This window comes from Amblyomma americanum, chromosome 11 (genome assembly GCF_052857255.1).
Source record: "Amblyomma americanum isolate KBUSLIRL-KWMA chromosome 11, ASM5285725v1, whole genome shotgun sequence".
Taxonomy (NCBI): Eukaryota; Metazoa; Arthropoda; class Arachnida; order Ixodida; family Ixodidae; genus Amblyomma; species Amblyomma americanum.
Window position 1 is genome coordinate 19,412,820 of NC_135507.1, and position 22,527 is coordinate 19,435,346.

At 47.9% G+C, this 22,527-nt stretch overlaps 1 protein-coding gene across 2 annotated transcripts in view; it reads left to right on the forward strand.

Moving 5' to 3' along the window:
• The first annotated feature begins 591 nt into the window (after nucleotides 1–591).
• The window catches only part of LOC144111059 (uncharacterized), an 84,457-nt gene continuing 62,521 nt past the window's right edge, over nucleotides 592–22,527 (forward strand). Inside the window, exon 1 of one of the 2 annotated variants that reach the window (XM_077644178.1) lies at nucleotides 592–908. The gene's annotated coding sequence lies outside the window, so the exon portion shown is untranslated. The remainder of the gene's footprint in view (nucleotides 909–22,527) is intronic. The other variant, XM_077644176.1, reaches the window with a different exon arrangement.

Here is a 22,527-nt window from a genome sequence, read left to right on the forward strand (position 1 = left end):
CGACCGCCTGGGGATCTTTAACGTGCACTGACATCGAACAGCACACGGGCGCCTTAGCGTTTTTCCTCCATAAAAACGCAGCCGCCGCGGTCGGGTTCGAACCCGGGAACTCCGGATCAGTAGTCGAGCGCCCTAACCACTGAGCCACCGCGGCGGGGACTTCTGACTCTAGGCTACCGCAATTGCATTTTCCTTCACGTGCTACCCATTCTGACACTCTGATAGGCCACCGGTTAGCAGGTGCTCGCTTTACATTCCCGGTATGAAACCGCTCGGTGTGAACAACCTTGTCATTGGCTCACACGCCAAGCCGTAAAAGCGTACCGGGTGCGACTTTCCCAGCATTCGGGAGGAGGGACACAGAAAAATGTGAGGAGAACTTAAGGGAGCAAGGACGGAGGGAAGAGCTAAGGGAAAAGAGCGAGGAACGAGGGGAGAAAAGGGAATATGAGAGAGAGTGCAGTGTTTTTCGAACGTCGGGCTTCAGCCGCAATGTCCGGGCGCTGCCTCCAAGGCCCCTGGCGGCAGCCGCTCGAACTACGTCCTCTCGTCGGCGGCGATCGCGAGCCCGGACGTTCGGCTTCTCCGCTCATTGAGTGCGCTGGCATTCACCCGGTTAGAGCGCTTTGCCGCGCGACTCCTGTGCTCTCCTCTTGGATAAACAAGCTCGCCTCCTGTAGTCGCCGGCGCTTTGAGCGCACCCCGACGTTGACGTCGACTTCAAGTTTGGCGGTGAAAGAAACACTATTTTTCTCTCCGACGTTCTGTGCAGAGGTCGTCGAACGTCTTTTATTCTGTGGACTTTGACGGTCGTCGAACTCGACGCCGGCGCAGCAGTTATTGCTTCGTTGACATCGCTGGTCGCGGTGGAGGAGATCGGCAGCGAGACTTTCATCCTAGTCGCTTCGGTGAGTGGAATAGACTTGTTCCTGGCTTTCTTCTTGATTTTAGTCTTCTCCAGCTTATGGGCTGCTCGTCACAAACTGAAGGAACGAGCTGATGAATCCTACGGTGGAAATCGGGTTTCAAGAAAACGATTTGAATCAGAGGTTTCATTTGTACAGCTGTCGACCACCCACCAGGAAGGTGATGAGGGAGGCTGGAATGCCCGAAGGCAGGGGTCTGAGGTGACTCAAATCACGTTCAGGACACCCCGCCCCTCCCTGCCTTATTCGGTGCAAAGGTCGCCAATTTTGTGGTTTGACTAGCCGAATGGAAGCGCTTGTTTTATATTTTGACATACAGCCTTCCTAACAAAAATGGTCAAAGGGTGCACAGAACACGATGATATACATCATATAACCTACAAAAATGGCACCACTCGTTCAAAATCTAGTCATTGCTTTCTCGGAAAGTCTGACGCTCGTTTAAAGCAGAAGTTTCATTGGTGTAGCTGTATGTTATCTGTGAGGGCTAAGCTGTGGACGCGCCGCAGCGTCTAAGTACGTCTTCTGGACCCCAACTGCAGCTATGAAGACTAATAAACGGCATTACAACATGACTGACGCCGACACCAAACCAGACTTTCCCCCAGCTGCTGATACTATGTTATCAATGAGTGCGAGACAAAGTCTGCGGTACTCTGTGGCCAATTAAGTCGTTATCGAGGCACTAGTGATTGCATTTACGTTAATCCAGTAATAGCAACGGTTAAGCGGTAGCTATAGCTGCTGATGCATGTCTCACGTGGATATTTAACAAGTACTTGGGCGAGCTTTGTGTTGGCAAGAACACTTAATGGCGTCTTGTTAGCTGAATAAACGAAGACATTTAGAATAACTGCCTCACCAGCTTTACTGCGATGCCGCAGTCGATATGTGCGGCGGCGTGTTAAAACTGTCTTGAACATTTTCATACGTCAAGACAGTGTGGTAAAACGAGTTGCAATGTCGATAATGGTTGACATCAGCTGAAGAAAAGTTACCATAAGGAGGCTAATTATGTTTGGTTTGTTACTTGCTTCTTTGCATTAATGCAGTCATGACCAATGCGTGCTTCAAACTTAATCTGAAGCGCTTGTAAAAGTGCGAGCCAAGTTGTAAAATATATGTTGAGGTTTCGCTACACTACAGTAAAATGTGTAACGAATCCAAGCAATGGTAAGGCTGCAGTGGAGGATGACACTATTCGTTGTGGGGCCTCTAGCCTTCATTACTTCACTGCACTGAGTGAAACGCGGTGACATGTTTCGAAGATTTCGTCATGACATTTGAACAGTAGGTTTTGTCGAATACCTTTGCAAACATTTTTAGGCTGTGTACAGCCTTTAAGAATTTTTTGTACCAGGTCTTTCAAGCTCAAGTTGCGGGGGTGGTCCCACGTGCGTTATAGGTTTTGGGAATTTTATTCCCACAGAAAAGGTATCAATGTCGTTCTTCAAAAGCAGAGTTCTTGCTACTCATAGCTCTGCCTGTGGAGCTAGCGTCGCGGTGGTCCTGTGTTCGAACCCACGACCGCACAACCGCAATCACAAAGACAAACATAGAAACAAACCTACAAGCGTCACTTTGCCTGTCATTCAGAAACCAGGCACTTAAACACTCAGTACCGCTCACTACCGAATACAGCTGTCATCATCAAAAGCTCCAAGTAGTAAGCGGCAAAAGCAGGTCGACTGAAGCTAGCATTTACATCACTTGATCCCGCGTAATAAGCGTGCGGGTAGAAATAATGGCTTGCCGCCCGCAGCGCTCTGATGGAGTATGTGATGGTGGACGAAGCTGTTCGGTTTTAACGTCGTCGAAAGTTGAGCAACGTTCATCGCCCCTAATCCGCTCGAGCGAGGTTACGCAACGGCGGGAAAAGAGGCGGCCCACCGTCCAGCTGCTATAACCGCAGTCACACGCCATCCATCGGTAATGGGGTTGAAACAAAGTTGCGGCTTCTAATGCACCTTCCTTTTTATTCAACTGCTACCGTCCCGTCTTTCGATATGAGCCTTCGCCGAGTGACGTTACGTCGGTTGTCGCTAACCGCAACGAGCTGTCGATCGCAGACGTCTTGGTGCGTAGCGGTAATGGCGGTGCGGAATTTTTGCGAATTTTTGTTGCTTTTCGGCTGCTGTTTCGATGCAGCTTTGACAAAGGCTGACTTAACGCTACAAAAGTAGCTCGGAGAAGGAAGTTTTCTGCTTATAAATATCACCGATTTGCAGTATTGCAGCAAGTTCTTTCCTCTTGTCCCGGGTCGAAAATTACGTGTTTATCGATATCCAGCCCTCTCATTGACGTAAGAGTGGGTGGTTATCTGCCTTTCACACCACTCGTGGTATTCAGATGAAGGGCAAAGCACCGCTCAAAGCATAGTTATGGTGGCGGAAAGAAGTTGTTGGATTGTGCCACCGTAGCTAATTTCGCGAATCATAGGCGGCGCCACCATTGACTTTCCTCTGGAATCATGCCGCAGGCCATGTGCAAATTCTGATTTCGGAGTTCTGCAACTTGGAGCACTGAAGAATTCTGTAGTAGTCGCACAATTTCAGTGATGTCAACACTCTAGCAACACGTGATTCTGTCCTGGCCAATGAGAATGAAGCATTGCCACGCCCAACTGAGCTGTCTGGAGTGACTATGTCATGCCCAGCGCCACTTTAGATAAGAAGTGGCTACCCCTGAGGAAGCCGGAGGGGGCAGAAACTTGTGACCCGGACTGTACGTGAAGCTGCTTCTGGTACCATGCAAGGTGTGCCTTTGTTTTGGAGATTAATACTTCTTTTTTGAAAGAAAGTTTGTAAATGACACCGATTGAAATGGAATTGACAGGGGAATCCGTCAAAGCTTTTAGCTATGGTCACGTGAAGTTACATATGCCCGAAATTTCGGCTGCTAGACTAAAGAAGGGCATTTCAAAGAGACTTAAAAAACACACTACAGATGGAGATAATCTTGCTCGGTCTGCTTAGTTCATCGTACTGAACACAAGCCCACTTTAGAGCGCTGCCTTGTTGATGGCCAATTCAATTCGGCACTCCAAGGGATTAAATAAGGGAATAAAGGGACACACAGAAGCTACCTCCGTCAAAAAGCAAGTTTTATAATCTAGAGAAGAACAACAAAATGAGTGGCAGATATCGCCCCCACTGGAAATTTTCACAACAAAAAAATTGCGATAGCGTCAAATAACTTTTTTGCGCCGGGATCTTTGAGGCGAACTACTGTGTCACTGCCGAGATAATGGGATCGGATCTCACCAGTAGCGTGCTGTCTTCCACTTTTTGTTGGATTATCTGCTGCCTGTGTGACTGCTGAGTTCCTTTCCTTCTCTCTAAGTAAGTGTAATGATAATAATCCTAAAAATTACCCTGCGGTTTTTGGTCTCGAGGGCTCTTGGCTTCTCTCTAACCGAATGAGATACACACGGAGTAGAAAGTTTTTAGAATATAAATATTTGCGAAAAAATTATATAATTGCTGCCGTTGCACACAGCTCAGAAAAAAATATATATCTTATATTTAAAGCTCAAATTACACGCGCACGGTTTAAGTATCCAGAACTACCTCCTGGACTCAAAACAAATAAAATTTCTTCACCATATTCGCGTTCCATGAAGTTGAGACAGTGACTGTCCATACAGATTTCATGTTATGTAACAGGAGGCCTAATTAGAAATACAAAGTGTGGTAGCGTTTTCCTTAAAAACCGAAGAAAAAAGAAGCAAAAGTAAATAAGTATTCACGTCCAGCAAAAAAAAAAGGCAGAACCCTGTCAAAAATACGAGAAAACATTGTGCCGTTTTGTCTTAACGCACATTTTTCTGTGCTTTTGTAGCATTTTTATGCAGTGCTGTAATTTTTCTGCAGTATTTGTCTCTATTCAGTAGTTCTGCAGTGCTTTTCTCTACTAACTACACAGAATTCTGGTGTATCTGCAAATGCTTGATTTGTTCCTACAAGCTCTGGTACAAAAACGTTGCAGAAAATTTGTTATGTCATGGTGTGACTGAATAACGTAAATTCTGCTAGGAGAAAAGGCAAGTAATTTCCAGACATTTCGTCCGCCACACCCCCTCCCTCCCCCGCTCCCGCTCCGCCACTCCCCCCCCCCCCCCCTTTTCCGTTTTCTAATCTCACCTGCGTAACTCCCTGCTGCCCCCCCTGATTAATAACGGTGCCGATTCCGCTCCACACTTTCACCGGCCAGCATTTGAAGGCGGGAGATTCCGGCTACTACATACCAGAAAGGTCTTACACCGGACGAAGTCCTCTGTTCAGTTATCTCTGAGGGATAAAAAAGAAGAAAAGCTAACGGAAGTGATAAACACTCCTCCCGGAAGTGCGATGGCATGACGCAAGCAGCCGCAGTTAGCCGTGCAACTACAGGGTACAACGTCCACGCGTTACGAAATGCGGAGCTTCCAGAATGACGTCACGCTGCAGCTCTGCCTAATATGCGTAACGTCACCTGCAGTAACGATGACCAACACACGTCCATGCGGGAGCTCGCAACAGATATTACGGGATGCCTCTTCATACGCTTCTATGATGGCGGGCGACCGAGTGCGCAAGGTTTGCAGGACGCCTAAATGCGGCCCCATCATCTGTACGAGCGACGGCGCACGCTCAATCGCGTTGGATATTCTCGGGGTTTCGTAACGGAGATTTCGTAACATTTACTACGCTCATCTAACGCACCGACGAGACCAAGAGCAACTGCTTCTCAAGTCGCATATTTGCGTCACGAGGCGTTCATAGGCACTTCCCAAGTGGGATAGCGACATCTCGCATTGACGCTTCTAGGGTAATGCGAGGCACAAGATCCGCAGTCGGAGGCGACAAGGCATGGTGATGAACCGCAGGCGGAATAGACACTGTGGCTTTCTTGTCTATGTGCCTGTGCCGTATCTACTGCGCAACATACGCGGCTTTAACAGAGAGGACACGATGCAGCGCCTGATTGATTCATTCGCGTCTGCTGGGCTTTTGTTATGGGGATTCCTGTACCAACTCAGCCAACTCTAACTCCTGTAACTACTCAGCCCGTATAAGGTATGTTGCCGGGCCACATCCCATACAAAAATGTCATATGGCCGGCTATAGAATTTTGGCCCAAATAGCTATAAACCTTTCCTATTTCTATCTATAGCTGTCTAGACAGGCTGATATATTTTTCTATAGAGAGCTTAAGACAGTTGTATGGTTCCAAAGCTATAGCTTTAGTGGCTCAGATTTTTCAATAGCTGGCAATAAGCACCTCTGTGTGTGCTTATAGACCTTCATAAAAGCTTTTCCACAGACGCCCATAGGACGTTTTTGTATGGGATAGTCGAGATATAGTCGCAACGTTGGCACTTTTAATGCCCTGAACGAGTGAAGAGGAAATCTTCACCTCTCCCTAAGGGTAGGAGACTGGATTCCAACGAAAGGGTAGCGTAGCAGGGGGCGGCCGGAAGTTAGGTGGGCGGATGAGATTAAGAAGTTTCCGGGGATAGGGTGCCCGCAGCTGGCACAGGACAAGGTTAATTGGAGAGACATGGGAGAGGCCTTTGACCTGCAGTGGGCGTAGTCAGGCTGATGATGATGATGATGACGACGACGACCTTGTAGGCACTCGAAGCCCTCAAGCGCAGCTTGCTATACACGGTATGCTTAGCTCCCGTCAGCAAACCCTGCAGTCTCTTACCTAAAGCGACCTAAACGTTAGAATCAGTCGACTTTTTTGGAGCTTTTGATGATGATAGTTGCATTCGAAACTCTGTAGACGCTACACAAGGTGCGATCAGCCGCCATCAGCAAGCCCTGTTGTCTTGGAACTCCGGAAAATCACGCCACATAATTACCGATATGTTCTTCAAATCAAATAACCGGTTGAACTAATGTTACTGATTGCGCTGCTCGGCAGCCTGCGCGTATAGGCTGTGCGTTGATGGCACATGGGAGAGGTGTTAGCATGTCGTCTCGCTGAAATACAACACAGTAAAGGGAACACGACGTTTCAAGCAATGTGACGCACTGGGCTGGTCATCTCGGGCTGCCGATGCTTTTGATTCTAATTTTGCAGACTTGCTCACGGCACACACATCCGCCATTAGCCCCCCCCCCCCCCCTCCCCCAAGAAATCACAGACTATATTCCTCCATATACTTTATATTCCATCACTTTCTTTTTTTAGTTTATTCATGTTCCAGTCATCCACAGCTCACCTCGTAACACAGATACCGTACCCTACTATCAACGTGACCATGTATCCATTGAATATCCGTTATCATCATCAGGCGAGCTTCGATGACCTGCATTGTTATCGAGCTCTTCGAGTCCACACACAGAAGCGAGTGAGCATCTGGCGTACGGTCACTAGAATGCAGTCCCGCATTAAAAACCGCTGCTCCGGATGTTAGAACACGTGCGTTGAATATCTGAAACCCGCAGCGCTATTAGTGTCCGAAAACAGTCCCTGTACACCTTGAAGGTGGGACTTTGATGATGAAACGCGCTCCAACGTAATATTATGTCCCAAATGAGCCTTGATCGCTTCTCTGGGGTAAGCGTTTGTGCCCCACCCCTTTTACTCCTTTTTTCTTCTTTTCATCGCGATTGCGCCGATGTCGTCAAGAAAGTCGTTGCGGTCTCCCGTAATGCTCCGCTCGGCTTCATTTTCTTGTTCTTGCGCTTGCTTAATTCATTTCGGCGGTTGGGCGAAGGTAGCAAAGGCTCTGTTCTCACAAATGCGTAGTGCATTATTTTTTACCATTGCAGGCTGGCTGTGGGAACCGCGTCTTTTGAAGCAGCGACAGGTCTCCGACTGGTAAACGTGCCTGAGATTTCGCCCTGTCTTCGTCGGCACACTAGGCGGGTGAACTGTCGCAACGCCACAGTTCAGTACAGTTGAACTTCGTTATAACGAAGTTCAAGGGGCCGGTGATTACTTCTTTATAGACGTTGATTCACCCGTGTTTACCGATCTTGCAAGAGGAATCGTCATACCTTCGTTATATCCGTTATTTCGGTATAAAGAGGTTACGACTGTATTGAGAGTACTGAGGGAAATGCGTAGAGGGAAATATATTCTAGGTAATAAGCACTCCTACAAGCATGATCATTTTCCAGCTCCCTAGCTGTCGCTGCCAATCGCATTTTAACAAATGTAAACTTCCGATGAAACCTTATGCGTGAAAACGGCTTTTCCTTTCATTTTTCTTAATAGCATGTGGCCTATACTCTTAATAGCTTTTCTTGTTTCTGCGAATTCACGGTTTCCCCATTCTGACCGCGAAGTGGGGCGCGTCTCTCTCTCTTCGTCTGGTCGCAGTACCTTGGTATTTCGCTGTATCGCGCCGCGACCGCTATGAGGCGCTTCTGTTTTGCATTCAGACATGCGAGTTCGACACACAGCTATCAATGTAAAAAAGAACAGACGAACACATAGCAGCGTTATTTGTTTGACTTGCCTTCTATTCCTGTGTTTATTTTTAAGCGCGAGGACACGTATTTACGGAGATTTTGGATCACGTCGAACAGCGTCAGCAGACAGTTGTCGGAATCCAGTTAAAGTGAAACCATTGCCAGGAATTGTGGACAACCGCCTGTAGTTCACCTGGCAGTCACCACGTGGCGCAGAGCTTTGATCATCCACAAATAGCCCGTTAACGTCACCCGTGACGTAAGAAAGAAAGAAAATGACAGAGTGCCTGCAGGCCAGAATGTGTTAAGCCGCTAGGTTTAGCGGCACTGCCTGCAGTGTGCGCAGTTCCAAATTACTGGTAGTGGCTTCATACACTTGCTGTAGCTTTGCTTTGATTTTTTTTTAATGCAGTGGTAGTTGAGGAGGAACCCCTGGCACTTTCGCCCTGGGCTTCAGACTCAGCAGCACTCAGCAAGGATGGGGCAGCTGCATGGGCTTCAGAAGCATCGGCATGAGCGACGTCTAAAGAGGCCCATAAGAACTACCTAAGGAGGATGGGGTAGGGGACAGGGGAGTGCTGGTTTAGTGACATTAGAGCGGGAGGGGCTATAAGAGGAATTGTCACTGGAGAGGGAGCGCAGCAAGAAAGCTGCGAAACCGATAAGAAGCAGCAGATTCAACGCGCGCAACGAGCGGGACGCACCTTTCCAAGCGGAACAGAGCATATATATGCCCAGTGTTGGAAATGTGTTGGTAAAGACCGGTCATTCAAAGGACCAACCTTGGACCGATGTTGGGCCGATGTCCTGTGCTGCTAGGGTCCTGGCCCACCCGCTTTCCGCTACACTCTTTTCACCGACGTCATAGCGGCCGCCATGTTTAGGCTTGGAAAACGCAGCGAAATCTCCTATGTTTTCTTAATCCGCCCATCGCCAACTGGTTCCCTCGTACACTGTAGACGCTAGCCACAGAATCCTAAGATGGCGCCCGTGACATCACGTGAACACTGGAATCGGCTTCGGTTCGACACCTCTGTTCGCGGTTAGTCGTGCAAAGTTTTGCACGTCGTCTTTCGTGATTAAATTAGGCGGTTATGCCTACTTGTGCTAAAAGGCAAATGTTGGGATACGCGGATACTGCAGCGCTCAACGGGCGTCGCCTCACAAGCCGACTGGTGCGTTTCGCGTAGCAGATTTCTTTTTTCGCGATAGCATAAAGGGACCGCGACCCAGAAAACTCGGCATCGTCGGTGTGAGCGAATATCCTCGTCGCTTAACGTTGCATAGTGGCGCCGGCATGTGGCGGTCACCGGGAAACCCCCGCGATCTGATGTACGCCGTTCCTCAACAGATGGCGCGCGAACAGTACGTCTTCGTTACAAAGGGCAAGACCTCAAATATCTATTTATCTATCTTCGTTTGATTTCTGAGTGCGGAACCTGCGAAGTGTGGTTACTGTGTTGTGGTGAATTGTGTCATCGCGAACAAAGAACAGTGCCCGTGTCTGTGTTGACGCTATCACGCCATACGCTTACAGGCGAAGCCTAACTTCCCCCCCCCCCCTTTTTTTTTGCGGCGGCGGCAGCTAGTTATGACCCGTTGGGTTCGTTTGGTACTTCGTTGACTCCAACAGTGGCCTAGAGGTTTGAGCATCCACTTCATATGCGAAAGGTACAGGGCTCGATTCCCATTGTCAGGTACCCGCTGGGGATACAATGAGCGCAAGCTTTGCCCTGGTTGGTGCTCGGTTTTCCTAGGGAAAATGCTTGGATGATGGGTCCTTGATCCCACATTGAAAAAAGCGAAACACTTAGCACGATGACGCTCTTTGGCCAAGCTGCCTTTGCTTCAACAAAAGTCATCATCACCACGTTGACGGCGTTGGGCGAAAGGCAGTTTATCCATCCATGTAGGCGGCCGTGCGGCGTAAAAGGCGAAGCGAGGGATACAGGGATGGGAGAGGTGAAAAAGGAAGAAGAGGGGAGGAGATAGCGCGGACGACACCGACGGAAACTTAACTTCGCCGAATGTGCCACATACAGCTCTCGCTGTAAAACGAAGCCGGAGGCGGCAGACTGCGGTGCGGAGAAAATATAGGGAATTTTTGGACGAATTGAGTGCAGAGCGGCTGGTGCAAGACAGCACTATTTAAGGTTAATGTAGCACTGAAGACAACTCTAGCCCTGTCGAAAGACACAACTAAAAATTTTCTGTCAGCATAGTAGATTCTTAAAGTATTTTGTGACATGAACGTTTAGTGACGAGATGAACCTTTTTACTAGCAATAAAACTTTTTAGTTTTGCGCTTTCTTGTCGTAGCGACCGAAATATAAAATATACTACTGAAAAATACTAACATTTTAAGAAAAGTATCACATCGCTGTAAAAAAATCTGTAGTTACGACAGCACGGCAAAAGATCGACTTCTTTTGAGCCTGACTCTGTCGCATTTTTCTAACGAAACTTTTTTATTAGCAACAAAACTTTTTAGTGCTGCGCGTTCTCGTCGTAGTGACAGAAATATAGAAAATACTACTGATAATTACTAAAATTTTAAGAAAAGTATCGCAACGCTGTAGAAAAACCTGTAGTTACGACAGCACGGCCAAATATTTTGTCACCTTTTGAGCATGAATCTGTCGCCATTTTCGACTGGATTCTACCTTTTGTTCTCAGTAAAGCTCGATTCTGTGGCTTTTTCTGGCTATGTTGTTGCTTGTCCGCTAGTAGCAGTAGTTATTTATTTAAACTAAATGTGAGCCAAAGACCCCTTTATTTCCGAGAAAATTGGATATAAAAATTTTCCCGCCGCTCCATTCAAACTCATGACGCCCATACGACAAAGGGCTCCGTGATCGCCGTTATGGATGGAGTAACAGTGCAGACTAGTCTCCGGGATCCGACATAAAAACAAGCTGCCTTAACACACCACAGTTATGCTGCGGCCAAAGGCAGTGTTTAGACACCTGCATGTCACTTTTTCTTCTTTCCTAGCTCATAAAAGCTCAGTTTTGAGCGATCGTAGCGGCTTTGTTCTTACCGCTATAGGACTCTGCGCGAAGAACCCAATGCACTGCTTGGAATCGCGACTCTCCATCGGGTTCGCCTTATCACACCTCAACCGCATCATCCGTCCATGTTGAGCAATAAAACGGTTAGCATAAGAATTCGCAAGTGTGAATGCGATATGAAGAATGAGAAGGGGTATTTGTTTGTTTCTTTCTTTTTCTTTGGGCTTGTTTACCTCCTCGCCGAAGTATACACCCCCCTCCGGTGACATACAAAACCCCCCGTCTCCGAGAGCCCGGACCCAAAGCTCCTTGGTTGCGCAATGATGTCATTCGACGCGCCCTGCTGGCCCGCCCCACGCGCGGAAGTGGCGAAAGAATTATCGCTCCTCCCGATATGAGTCTTATAAAACCGCACAGCTCTGTTATCGACGAGCAGCCACAATACCTGGGCCTGAAAGAAAAAAAATACACGCAAACTCAAAGGCCGCAGTGCAATGCTAGCGGAGGTTGGAGCACAGGCTGGATTGAAAAGAAGCAAGGTGCAAGCAAAGGAGGCGTGGGATTACACTCACGTGGCTCGGCGTGAGATCTTGTCGACCTTTTCCTTTGTACGTCTTTTTCTTCCTTCCACCTTTCTTTGTTACCTACCTTTTCTTCGGCCCTTCGACTTCACCCTCGGGTTTTCATCGGAGCCTATGCAGTCGTTTCGCAACTGAGCCCCAGGCTCACGTGGTGGAACACACTACCCCGCTGCGGTCACACTGCGGTCATCAAGCGATCGTTCACATCGGGGGGTGGTCCCGACACGCGAAGCGGCACGCACCGATGTCGCAGGAGACTTCTCACACTCATATAACGCAAAGTTTCGCATTCGCTTGCGCAATGCGCACGTGTATTCGCGCGCGAGCGGGGCGTATCGACTTTGCGACGACCGCTTTGTTAGCGCGTCGTGAGTGCGCTACTTGTGTCGTCTGCTGCGAGAAAACGTTCTCTGATAATCAGTTCGCCATGCGGTCAATAAATAAAGCGGGTTTGCAAAAGTCGAACCACTCGAACAAGCTTCGTTTTCACGCCGGTATCGATCGAGGTCCGTGAAGAACGTAGTCCCTGGAGAGTGGTTCCCTAATGGCGCTAGCCTTCCAAGCCTGGCGAACGAAGGAAGACATAAATCTAAGAAAACGAAGGTTAATGACCAAATCTTGACTGCATGCAGTGGAGTTTCATAATAACGTCGAAATAGCGACTCGATCGGAAGTTACCTACCAACGGCTTCGGTGTCGTCATCGCTTTCGCGTAATTATTACTGGCAGACGAAAAGTATTGCTGAAACCGGGTGTCACCAGGCTTGGGGGAGGCCGTTCGATGTAGGGTAGGGATTTTCACTTCGTGGCCCTTTTTCCGGCTGCGCCTGACTTCCTCTCTTCTTCGACTTTGTTAATCCGTTGGACGACAGCGTAATGAATGTAATAAGGTTGTTATAACGAGATTTTTTTCTGTAAACAAAGTAAATCGAAATTTTTTTTTTCTTTCCCAAAGTGGAGCGGTGACGTCCCAGAGGGCCTAATAGCCACAGAAATAACATGACCACAGATAGTAGGCTATGCTAGCACTGGCCAGCAGGTCATCAAGCGTTCCTAGTGTGATGGCGCCATTCAGTTGTCTTTTGCTACAAGCCACCACTGTAAAGCTCCGTCAACCCCAATCGACCCCCTCCCTGGTAGAGAGAACGCATCTCTGGAAACTCTAGGCCTGAAGCAGTAAACTCTGCACCCTAGAACCCAAAACAAATTCAGCAGTGTGTAGGGGTGTATAAGCTGGCAATAATTAAAAGATGTTATTTGTACATTCAACTAATGCCCTGCTGATCCGCGTGACTCATCATACTGCGGCATGGACTGCGGTTTGCCGCAACTATCCGCGCTGCCTCATAAGGTCCGCGTCGCAACATGCATGCATGATCTTCCAGAGGCCCAGCGTCAGTTGAACAATATACCAAGATTAATCGCTTTGTGAAGGTCAGCGGAAAATAAGACAGAAACATCCGTAATTTTCTCTTGACGCCATGTGTTTTCGGACTACCTACCCTCAGTCTGCTCACATGCAATGTTCTATCTGCTTCTATTCGGGTATGCGATAACTAATGCTCGATCGCCACTGGCATGGGGTCGTTTTCGTGAATCAATTACCTTGTTTTCTCTATCTTTTGGTCGAAACGAGTATTTCCTATGAAGGCTTACGGCTCTGTAAATTGCGGATTACTGATAATCCACCCCAAAGGGCAGCGAAAGGCTCCTGTTATAGCGCGCTTCACTGCAGTATTCAACGTTTAAAAGAGCGTGTTTACAAAACAGAGCCGACGCGCAGTGGTCGTTTTCGCAGACGGCACGCGCGCCATTCGCTGCGAGGTCGTTCGTCGTCTGCTTTTGACCTTGCAGTGCTGCGCTTATTTTACTATTATTCCCTCTTATCTCCCCCATCTCGGTGGTCCGTACACTGGCTAGGTCAGCTTTACTAATCGAAGCGCACGGTAAACGCACAAAGCGCAAAATATCCGGTCTTGCAACAAGGTCTCCACTTTCGCTTTCGTCGTTTTTTTTCCTCCATGACCCCCACAACAGACGCAGCGGCGGCGCTCCAGTCGCAGCTTTCCAGACAATGCGTCTGCCAACGCCGCTCTCAGATGGCGCCAGTCATCCGGATTCACCGCTACTGCGCGGTGCCGTGCGCTTGGCGCTGCCGTTGGAAACCACCGGAGCCTCGGGCACGCGTCAGTTCTCTTGTACCGGTCGTGTCGCGCGCCCGAGCACGCGTTGAGGGCAACCGGTCGTTCAGTCGAGCTTGCTCGTCGTTTCTTTGTCCGGTGGCACGGGGCGGCGATTGTTCGGCCGGGAAAGTGCGGCCTTGGCAGCAACTGTTGCGCTGCGCCTGTGTAAAAGCGCTACGCCCCCCCCCCCCCCCCCCCTCGCCGAAAGAGCAATACCGACCCCCGTCAAAAGGTGTTTCGAGCTTGCAAGCAATTGAATTGGCAGCTGATTTCTTGCTGGACAAAGGGGTTCATTTTTTTGTAGGCGTGTATGAAGGAAACATAAGGAGATCTTATATCCAACTAGATACAAGCGTATGAATACCGCGGCTATTTTCTGGAGGTAATGAACTACCCCTGATAATCAACTACCTATGCAATATACGATGTTTGAAGCAGTACACGGGCTATCGGGCCCAAATGTAGGTTTCGGTATGTATGCATCCCTAAGAGTATCAGGGGCTTCTTTGCGCATGCGCAGTCACTTGTAATAGTGACATCGGCACTATGGGACCGATTCCTGGTAGTCTTCTTTTACTTTTGGCTTTCTGAGTGCTGGTGTGGGGGAATTAAGTGTCACTTTCACAAAAGAGTAACTCACTGGTTACCTTTACAAGCAGCTGCGCTTATGACTGCGCATAGATTAATGTTACTTAGATTCTTCAGCAAAGCGGCCAGTTTCGAAACTTACTGCACTTTCATTTTGACACGCAAAAAGATCGGCAGTAGTAAAAGTTTATCGATGCAATGATGCAAGAAGATTCTTACGCTCTAGTGATTCGCACCTTCTACGAACACAGGTGTTGACGACAGGAGTCGTTAGTGACGAAATTCTAGCCACGTCTGGACATGGCCGAAACTTACGGCAACGTTCTTCACCGCGACCCCTCCGTGTTCGTCCTGGGGGCGGGCTACAGAGATATTCCCGTTACCCTACGAGATCGTCGGTCATCTTCCCTTAGCATAGTAATCCCTGTCCATGGCCATTTTATATTTCTGTTTTCAACTAGATATCATTACTTCATGTTTAACACACTCTGCTATCTTCTTTCCCGCAAGCATATCCCCTCTTAATTTATCTTTCCTATTTCTCCGCTCCTTCCTCACTTGGTTTCAAGCCTTTTGTTTAGCCTGTATATAAGCCGAGTTGGTAAATACTTGAAAGCTACTACTGTTACGCGCTTTCTACTTCTGATCTCAAGTGATCGCCAATAAAAAAATGGACCCCATACCCACATAGTCGCAAAACATAACATAAAATTTTCTGTCGTCACAACAGATCTTTTGTATCAGTCGTTGGCCATAATACAGTAACGACAGAATTTTCTGTAGTTACAACAGAAAAGTCTGTCGTACAACAGAAGGCTGTCGTACGACAGAAGGACAACAGTTCTGTCGTATTTTGTGCACGATCCTGTCGTGTCCGTCGACTGGGCACTGATTGGCAACACAAGGAGTCTTTTCTGGGAACGAGAGGAAAGCTGGCGCAGTCGGCCACCCTCAATGCTTTCGGTGGCTAGAAAGAAAGAAAGATAACAAAAGACTTCTTGCAACACTACCGCACCACCACAACCGGGCGACCATCACCAGGAAGAAGAACGGTACAACAAGTGCGCCACAGGGTCTGGGGTGAGGAGGTTGTTGTTGTTGCGGAAGGCGGAAGGTCAACTCTGCAACCACCAGCAGCAAGAGGTATGATGGTGGTAGGCGGCGCTTACTAGGCCTAGGTCAGAGAGACCCTGGCCAACGCAACGGCGCCGGAGCGCCTTGACCCTAAAATGCCTGTGCCGCTGCGGACTGGGGCTGCTGCGGGTGCTGACGAAGCTGAATTTGCATCGGGGAGCCCTGTATAGGCACACGTGCGCGTGGCTGGAGACGAGGGAAAGGGTGGTGAGGAAGAGGGAAGCGGGCGTGTCGTGCTAGGGAAAGTCTATGGACAGTATACCGAACTGGATCGATATATTAGCGGTAACTATACAGTGCTCCATCGATCGAAAGCAAGATATCTGCCGTAAACGGCAAGAGTCAGGAAGAGAGCCCGATGAGCTAGGGAACAAACATGAGTTATGGATATCCTAGCTGAAATCAAGGAGAAAAAATGGTCATTGGCAGGGAATTCAAAGCTAGGCAAGGTAGCCAATAGTCGTTAAGGGAAACGGAGTGTATTCCATGGTAAGGTAGACGTAGCAAGGGGGCAAATAGTCAGGTGAATGGATGAAATTAAGAAATTTTGCAAGGTCGTATCAACTGGCACTAGACTTAGTTAATTAGTTAGTTAGTTAACTAACTAGAGTTAGAAGCATTTGTACAGTATAGCGGACGTAGTCCGGCTCATGAATAAGATGATGACGATGAGACACCATTACCGCCATTCACTGTGATAGTTCATGATTGCATGTAGTTGACTACAGATCAAAACGTACAATCTGCACAACGTATCTAGTTAGACACAATTTATAACTAGTACCACGGCGTCAGTTGGTACTAAATGAGTCTGAATTAATATTTTGAGATCGTCTTAATAGTCTAGAAAGGTAATATTTCTCTTTAGAGATAAAGTATTTATCCTTACAGCTTCAGAGATTTGAGTTTAGCAGCAAGAAATGTTGCCCGAAGATTTTAGCAGCAATCATAGCTGTGTACCGGCGTCATATACAGTTGAACCTCGTCATAACGAAGTTGAAGGGGCCTGGTGATTACTTCCTTATAGCCCGTATTGACCGAGCTTCCAAGGAGAATCGTCATTTCTTCGTTATATCTATTATTTCGTTATAAACCGTTTCGTTATAACGAGGTTCGTCTGTAGTGCCAAATGTATGGAAGGCGATACTGTGTGTAGCTACCACGGCCTTGCGGCAATGCACCCTCCTGTTAGAACGTCCTTCGCCAAATAAGGCGGCAGTACTTTCATATCCAATGAGTTTGTGATTCTTGCACAGCTTGGTAGGCAAGGGCTTTGCAAGCGCCTCTGTGTTTCTTGCAGCACGTGCGTACGTGCGATTGCGGAGCCCTTTGTGGGACAAGGGCGCTCGTACACGTACGCTGTCGGTGGTTAACTCAGTGAGCGCCTGCGCAGTCGGGGTTAAAACGGCCGCCAAGGCGTGAAAAGTGACTCGTCTCCGGACGGCCATTTATGCAAATTGCGTTCAGGCGCGTGCATTGCGCGCACTGCGAGCTATTATCGAGGTGCTCATTCCCTACGAGGATGTTGTTAGTGTTGCTACAGCTTCAAGCCATTTTTTGCCGTAAGAATCTGCGGGGTGTAGGTGGGAACAAACGTGGAATTGAGCACGACCTGCGTGAACAGGCGTGCTGTTTCTCACTTCAGTCGTTAGGCACCAAATGCCTCAAAACTGGCACCAAATATGTGCCTCATTAATCCATTGGCTCTCTTACATTCTATTGATATCAAGTCATAAAGTAGTAATGACTCCCAAGAAATTGAATCAAGAACAGGTAATGCACCATTGGCTAAAAAGCAATCCCAGCATCGCCGTTGTGCGATATGTGCAGGCTATTGTGTTGTTCGCTTCAAGTTTATTAACGAGACAAGCAGCATCGGAACATCGTTGGTTCAGGGCTTTCGTTTATTGAAAAATCAACTGAATTAACTAAACGCTCATAAGGAACTTTTTTAATCGTTCAATTTTGCATGCCGTATTGTACATCACAGAGAGTTAGATGACAGTGGTGTTTAATCGCATCATCCGCAGAACTCCGTCGCATAACGGTCGCACTGACTTCTCTGGAAAATTGGCGTATCCTTAAAGTTGTGTAATTATTACATTGAAATTTGTTCAAGAGCAGTTTAATACAGCAAGACGCTGGCAGTAGGTGACGGACGAAATCATAGGTAGCGCGCTCGTCTGCCAACCTCCTACGACTAGCTGGCTTAGACGCGGATGCTTTAAAACTTAGTTTCTAAGTTTGGTGTGATTGAATATCTCTGGTGGAAAAAAAGTTGCTGAAACACTCTGCGCATGCGCAGTGTTTTTCCGGATTTCATTTGCTCCCCCGCTGTGAACGGTGACCACGAGGGGCGCGTTTTTTTTCTAATAGCACACATTACCGTATGGGACTCATCATAGAGCTATTTGATCACTTCAGTTGCATAACTCCTGTGGCGTCCAGGAATTGAAATCAGGCGCACTGCTTGATGTAAACTCCAAGGTTAACTGACTGTCGCGCCACCGCACGGAGTTCGGAAGAACTCGTCAGCAATAGTTGCAACGGGGTCATTGTGGCGGGACTGCACCAATGGGTGAGCAGTCAGCCCATTCGCCGCATTCAGCAGAATTTCAATCAGCACACCTCCAGAAACTTGCTGCCAGATTATGACTCGCAGTTTCTTAAGTGGCATGGTTAACGAGGCTCTGACTATATCACGCTGCTCTCAGTTTCTTCACTTTTTTGCCGATCATGATTTAGTCTGCGACTTCACTCGAACGTTTACCGCCGTCCCCAAGAGATGTGCACCATTCCGCAAGAGAACTTCTTGGTAGGACACGATGGCGGCCTTCTGTATTGCTAGGAAGCCGGCTTGCAGAGCATGGTCGACCTCATCCATTAAATACGCCATGTCAACTGCAGATAAGGACAAAGCAATGAAATTTGAAGAGTTTAAAAATGTATGAAAGATTTGTCCACTGCTGCACGAACTGTTCTGATATTTCTGGAGTGTTTACAACATTTAGTTGAAAGTTTCCAGAAGAATTATTTTGTTTTCTGCAAAATTTACCCTTTCTCTTTGGAAGCATTCATAATTTCGCAAAGAAAAATTAGCCTTGAAGAGCTTGGGTTGTACTGTCATGCACGTGGCTGTAATGTGGATGTCATTGCATAGCTAGTATTTTTCCTGTGTGTGCGAAAGTTTATGTGCTGAATGGCGCATATCAAGGACATGCCGGCACGCTTCTAGTACAAACACTCACGAATACGTTGCCCGTGCAAACATTCTTTGCACGTGGTCAAAGCCCCCTGAAACAAAGCAGGTGATGACTGTCTGCTGCCCCCGAACACTTCATCCATTGTTTTCTATTTTCCATCCATCGTTTCCCATTTCCCTGCTCAGCTTCTGCTGCAGGCTTCTTTGGGAGTACTGACAGTTTAAATCGCGCGATCAGCACTCAGCGCACGAGCTTTTGTCTGTTTTAGGCTAAAACAGTGTATCAGACGAATCGTTCGAACCAAAGGCATTTGGCGTCATTAGCCGCAAGACACATCTTCGAGTTTCATGTGTCGCGGTACAGCAGTCGACCTACTGGTTCAAAACTCGGAGTTTGGCCTTCTATCACGGCACTCATGACGGAGGGGCTGAGGGCTCAATCTCATAATAAATCTTTAAAAAACAAATGCATTCAAGAGTTACAGCAAAAGCAGTTAATACAGACTTACAAGGCATTCTTCTGACGGAGAAATGAAGATGATTAAGGCTCCACCATTAGCAAAGTTCATTGCTCATACAGCATGTACCTTCATCCGCTAACACTCAAAAAGTGGCTGCTGAGCACACAGGAAGCTGCACCAACAACGAGAACCCACCATACCCACCATAACCCATCATACATACCAAACATAACCCCATACCCAGCGTACCCATCATAACCACATATATGTAAGAATGTACAGGACTTTAAAACAGAGGGCCTTTAAGGGTTAAAAATAAGAACGAATAAATAAAGATATAAACAAAAATATACTTTTCCTTCTGAACATTTTTCACTGGATGAATAATGTCCATGATAAACTTCAACTTGAGTGCTCAAGCAACAACAGAACTATGCAGACTGATTATTCAATGTCATACTGAACATACCTGTACATGCCAAGATTTTAGTTCGGAATTTCGTACCCGGCAAAGTTTACAACCCTGTGCGTCAACGTCGTATTGCAGGCGAATCGATACGCTTTGTCCATTAACAACGCATTTCGCTGTAAATCAAACCGCACATCGTTTAAGAACCGCTTTTCAACGCCAACGCGCACACACGCACTGCATACAACGCCCACCCCCCCAAATCAAAACAGCGCTACATCACCAAGTATGTACACACTACACTCCTCGCGCGAACGTGTCTTGCGTCACCGCGGGGTTGCGCACGTGATAAGAGCCTCGCTAGCAAGCAGGAGGAGGAACTCACAGCGCAACTTAAAAAAAATCAAGGAAAACTAAGGTATATGTGTGTGTGTGTGAGCATACATGGCAGCGGGTGGGAGAGACCGCCGTCGGCGCCACAGTCTGAAGAGTAGAGAGACGGTTAAGCTGGAGTGAGGAGGAAGAGGAGATGGAAAGGGGAAACACGTCTCCTCCTCCTCTCCTCACCTCTCTCGCTGCCGAACTAGCGACGGCAAAGACTTCGACGTATGACCCCATTTCTCGACTGCCGGGAGCGTTGTTGTTTACTACACGCAAGGTGACTTCTCCGTTGTGCGCGGCCGGGCCGAGGACAGCATTTTCCGCGCTCTGTTCGAGGGACACTTTCGCCTGCTTTCGCGGCGAGCCAATATCACCGCGGGGACACTTTCGCTTTTCCGAAGCGATGGCTCCCATCGGCGGCGAGCATTAGGAGGCACCTGCGCGCGCGCGTCCGGCGTGGGAGCTACACTACTGTACTACACTGTAGTGTTGCTGTACTGCTATTACGAGCGCTGCTACTACATTCTGGTATGGTACAGCACTGTAGCACGCGGCATTAATATTGTGACCCCGCGCCTCCACCATCTTACGTGGCCCAAGGCGAGGACGACGCAAGAAAGACTCGGACACAGCGCACAGGCCGAGATAACAGGGCCCGCACAGAGCACAGGACACCCAAGCCCAGACGATGACGATGATGTCATCAGGCTTAATGACACATCAACACGCGCACCACCGAGGTACTTCGTTAACATCGTCTTCGTTTACAATATCCGTCGCAATATACTTTGTAGCAGATAGTAACGTATATTCTTCATCACCAGCCCAGCTAGGACCACTGCAGTGTAGAGGCCTCTCCAATTGATTTCCGATCAATTAACTTATGGGCCAGCGTGCCTGGCCTGCAAGTTACTTCAGTAAAACTGAACGTTAACATACCAGATTGAAATCAGTAATGGATTACTGCGGCTTATGCAAACAGATACTTTAGCACTGGCGCGCGTACTACCGGAGTAAAGGGCCATTCGAAGGCCTCCATACCGGGGTGAGCACACTCAATAATTCTGGACAAAAACATTTTTTAACTGGAAAGATTTAATGAACGCAGTGTTTTTTTTTCGTATATTGCAAGATTTCACTGTAACAATCAGTATGTCCGGAGATCTCCCGTGAACAGTCGTGCGTTTTTTTCTTGCTATTAACGTTTTTGCGATCGTAAAAGGCTTTCCCTATTTATTTATTTTTTTGCTGTGGTAGTCTTCACTGCTCCATGCGAGCGATTGTAAAACTTTAAAAGAAAGTTTCTGCTACACGTCGGAAGAATGGCCCCCCAGAATTCAGGCGCAACTAAGACAGCACTCAGAACACTTAAATTCTGGAAGCTACGCACCAACTTGTCCCGCTGAGTGTTTTACTGAGGAATGGGCCATTACCTTCACTATTTCCATAAGTCTATGCTAGCAGCGCACTAAGGACGATGCACAAGAACAGAGGCTTGTCACGCCGTACTTCTTGTTCTTGTTCCTCATCTTTAGTGTGCTGTTAGCATGTATCCTAACCAACTAGCGCAACAAATATTGTTCCATAACAGTACCTTGCAATTTTTTAATATTCAATTTTTTTGTCCTAGAAAGCTGAACATAGTGTATTTGGGGGTAGTTTGGTGGTTTGAGTTTGGAGCCTTCAAAGGCTGGCGGCGCAAAGACTTTAACTTAGCTTCTCGCCGAAAAAAGTAGGGCCCATGCGGACTCTGCCACAGATAATTTTCGTTTGTTGATGGCTGGCGGCGAGGTCGTCCCGCTTTGCACCCCTTTGAAATCTGCCCCAGTGCAGACGACATGGTTGCCGCGTAGTCTTCGTCTGCTCTCCCTCAGCTTTTGCTCATGCGCAGTGATCGCAGCCCACGCCTTGCGTCTTGGGTGTAGCAGATCCTGGCGCTGCTGCCCACGCTGCATCACGACACCTTGCTTGTTCTCTCGAGAAATCAGGCAGCAGACGACAGCAGTGATGCGTCAGCGTTCCCTTCTGGACCTGCCAATCGTGTGTGGGGGCGAACGCTGGGCGAGAAACAAAGAGAAATATCGTCTGCTCGGCGACTAAGATGGCGGACGCGTCTACAGTCAAGAGCTTCCGGTATGCGATTGCAGGCGGGCCAGTCAATGGAGAGAACGTGAAACTTGTGTCTCGCTGAAGAAGACGAGGTAGTTCTGAGTGACCTATTTTGCACATAAGTAGCTTATTT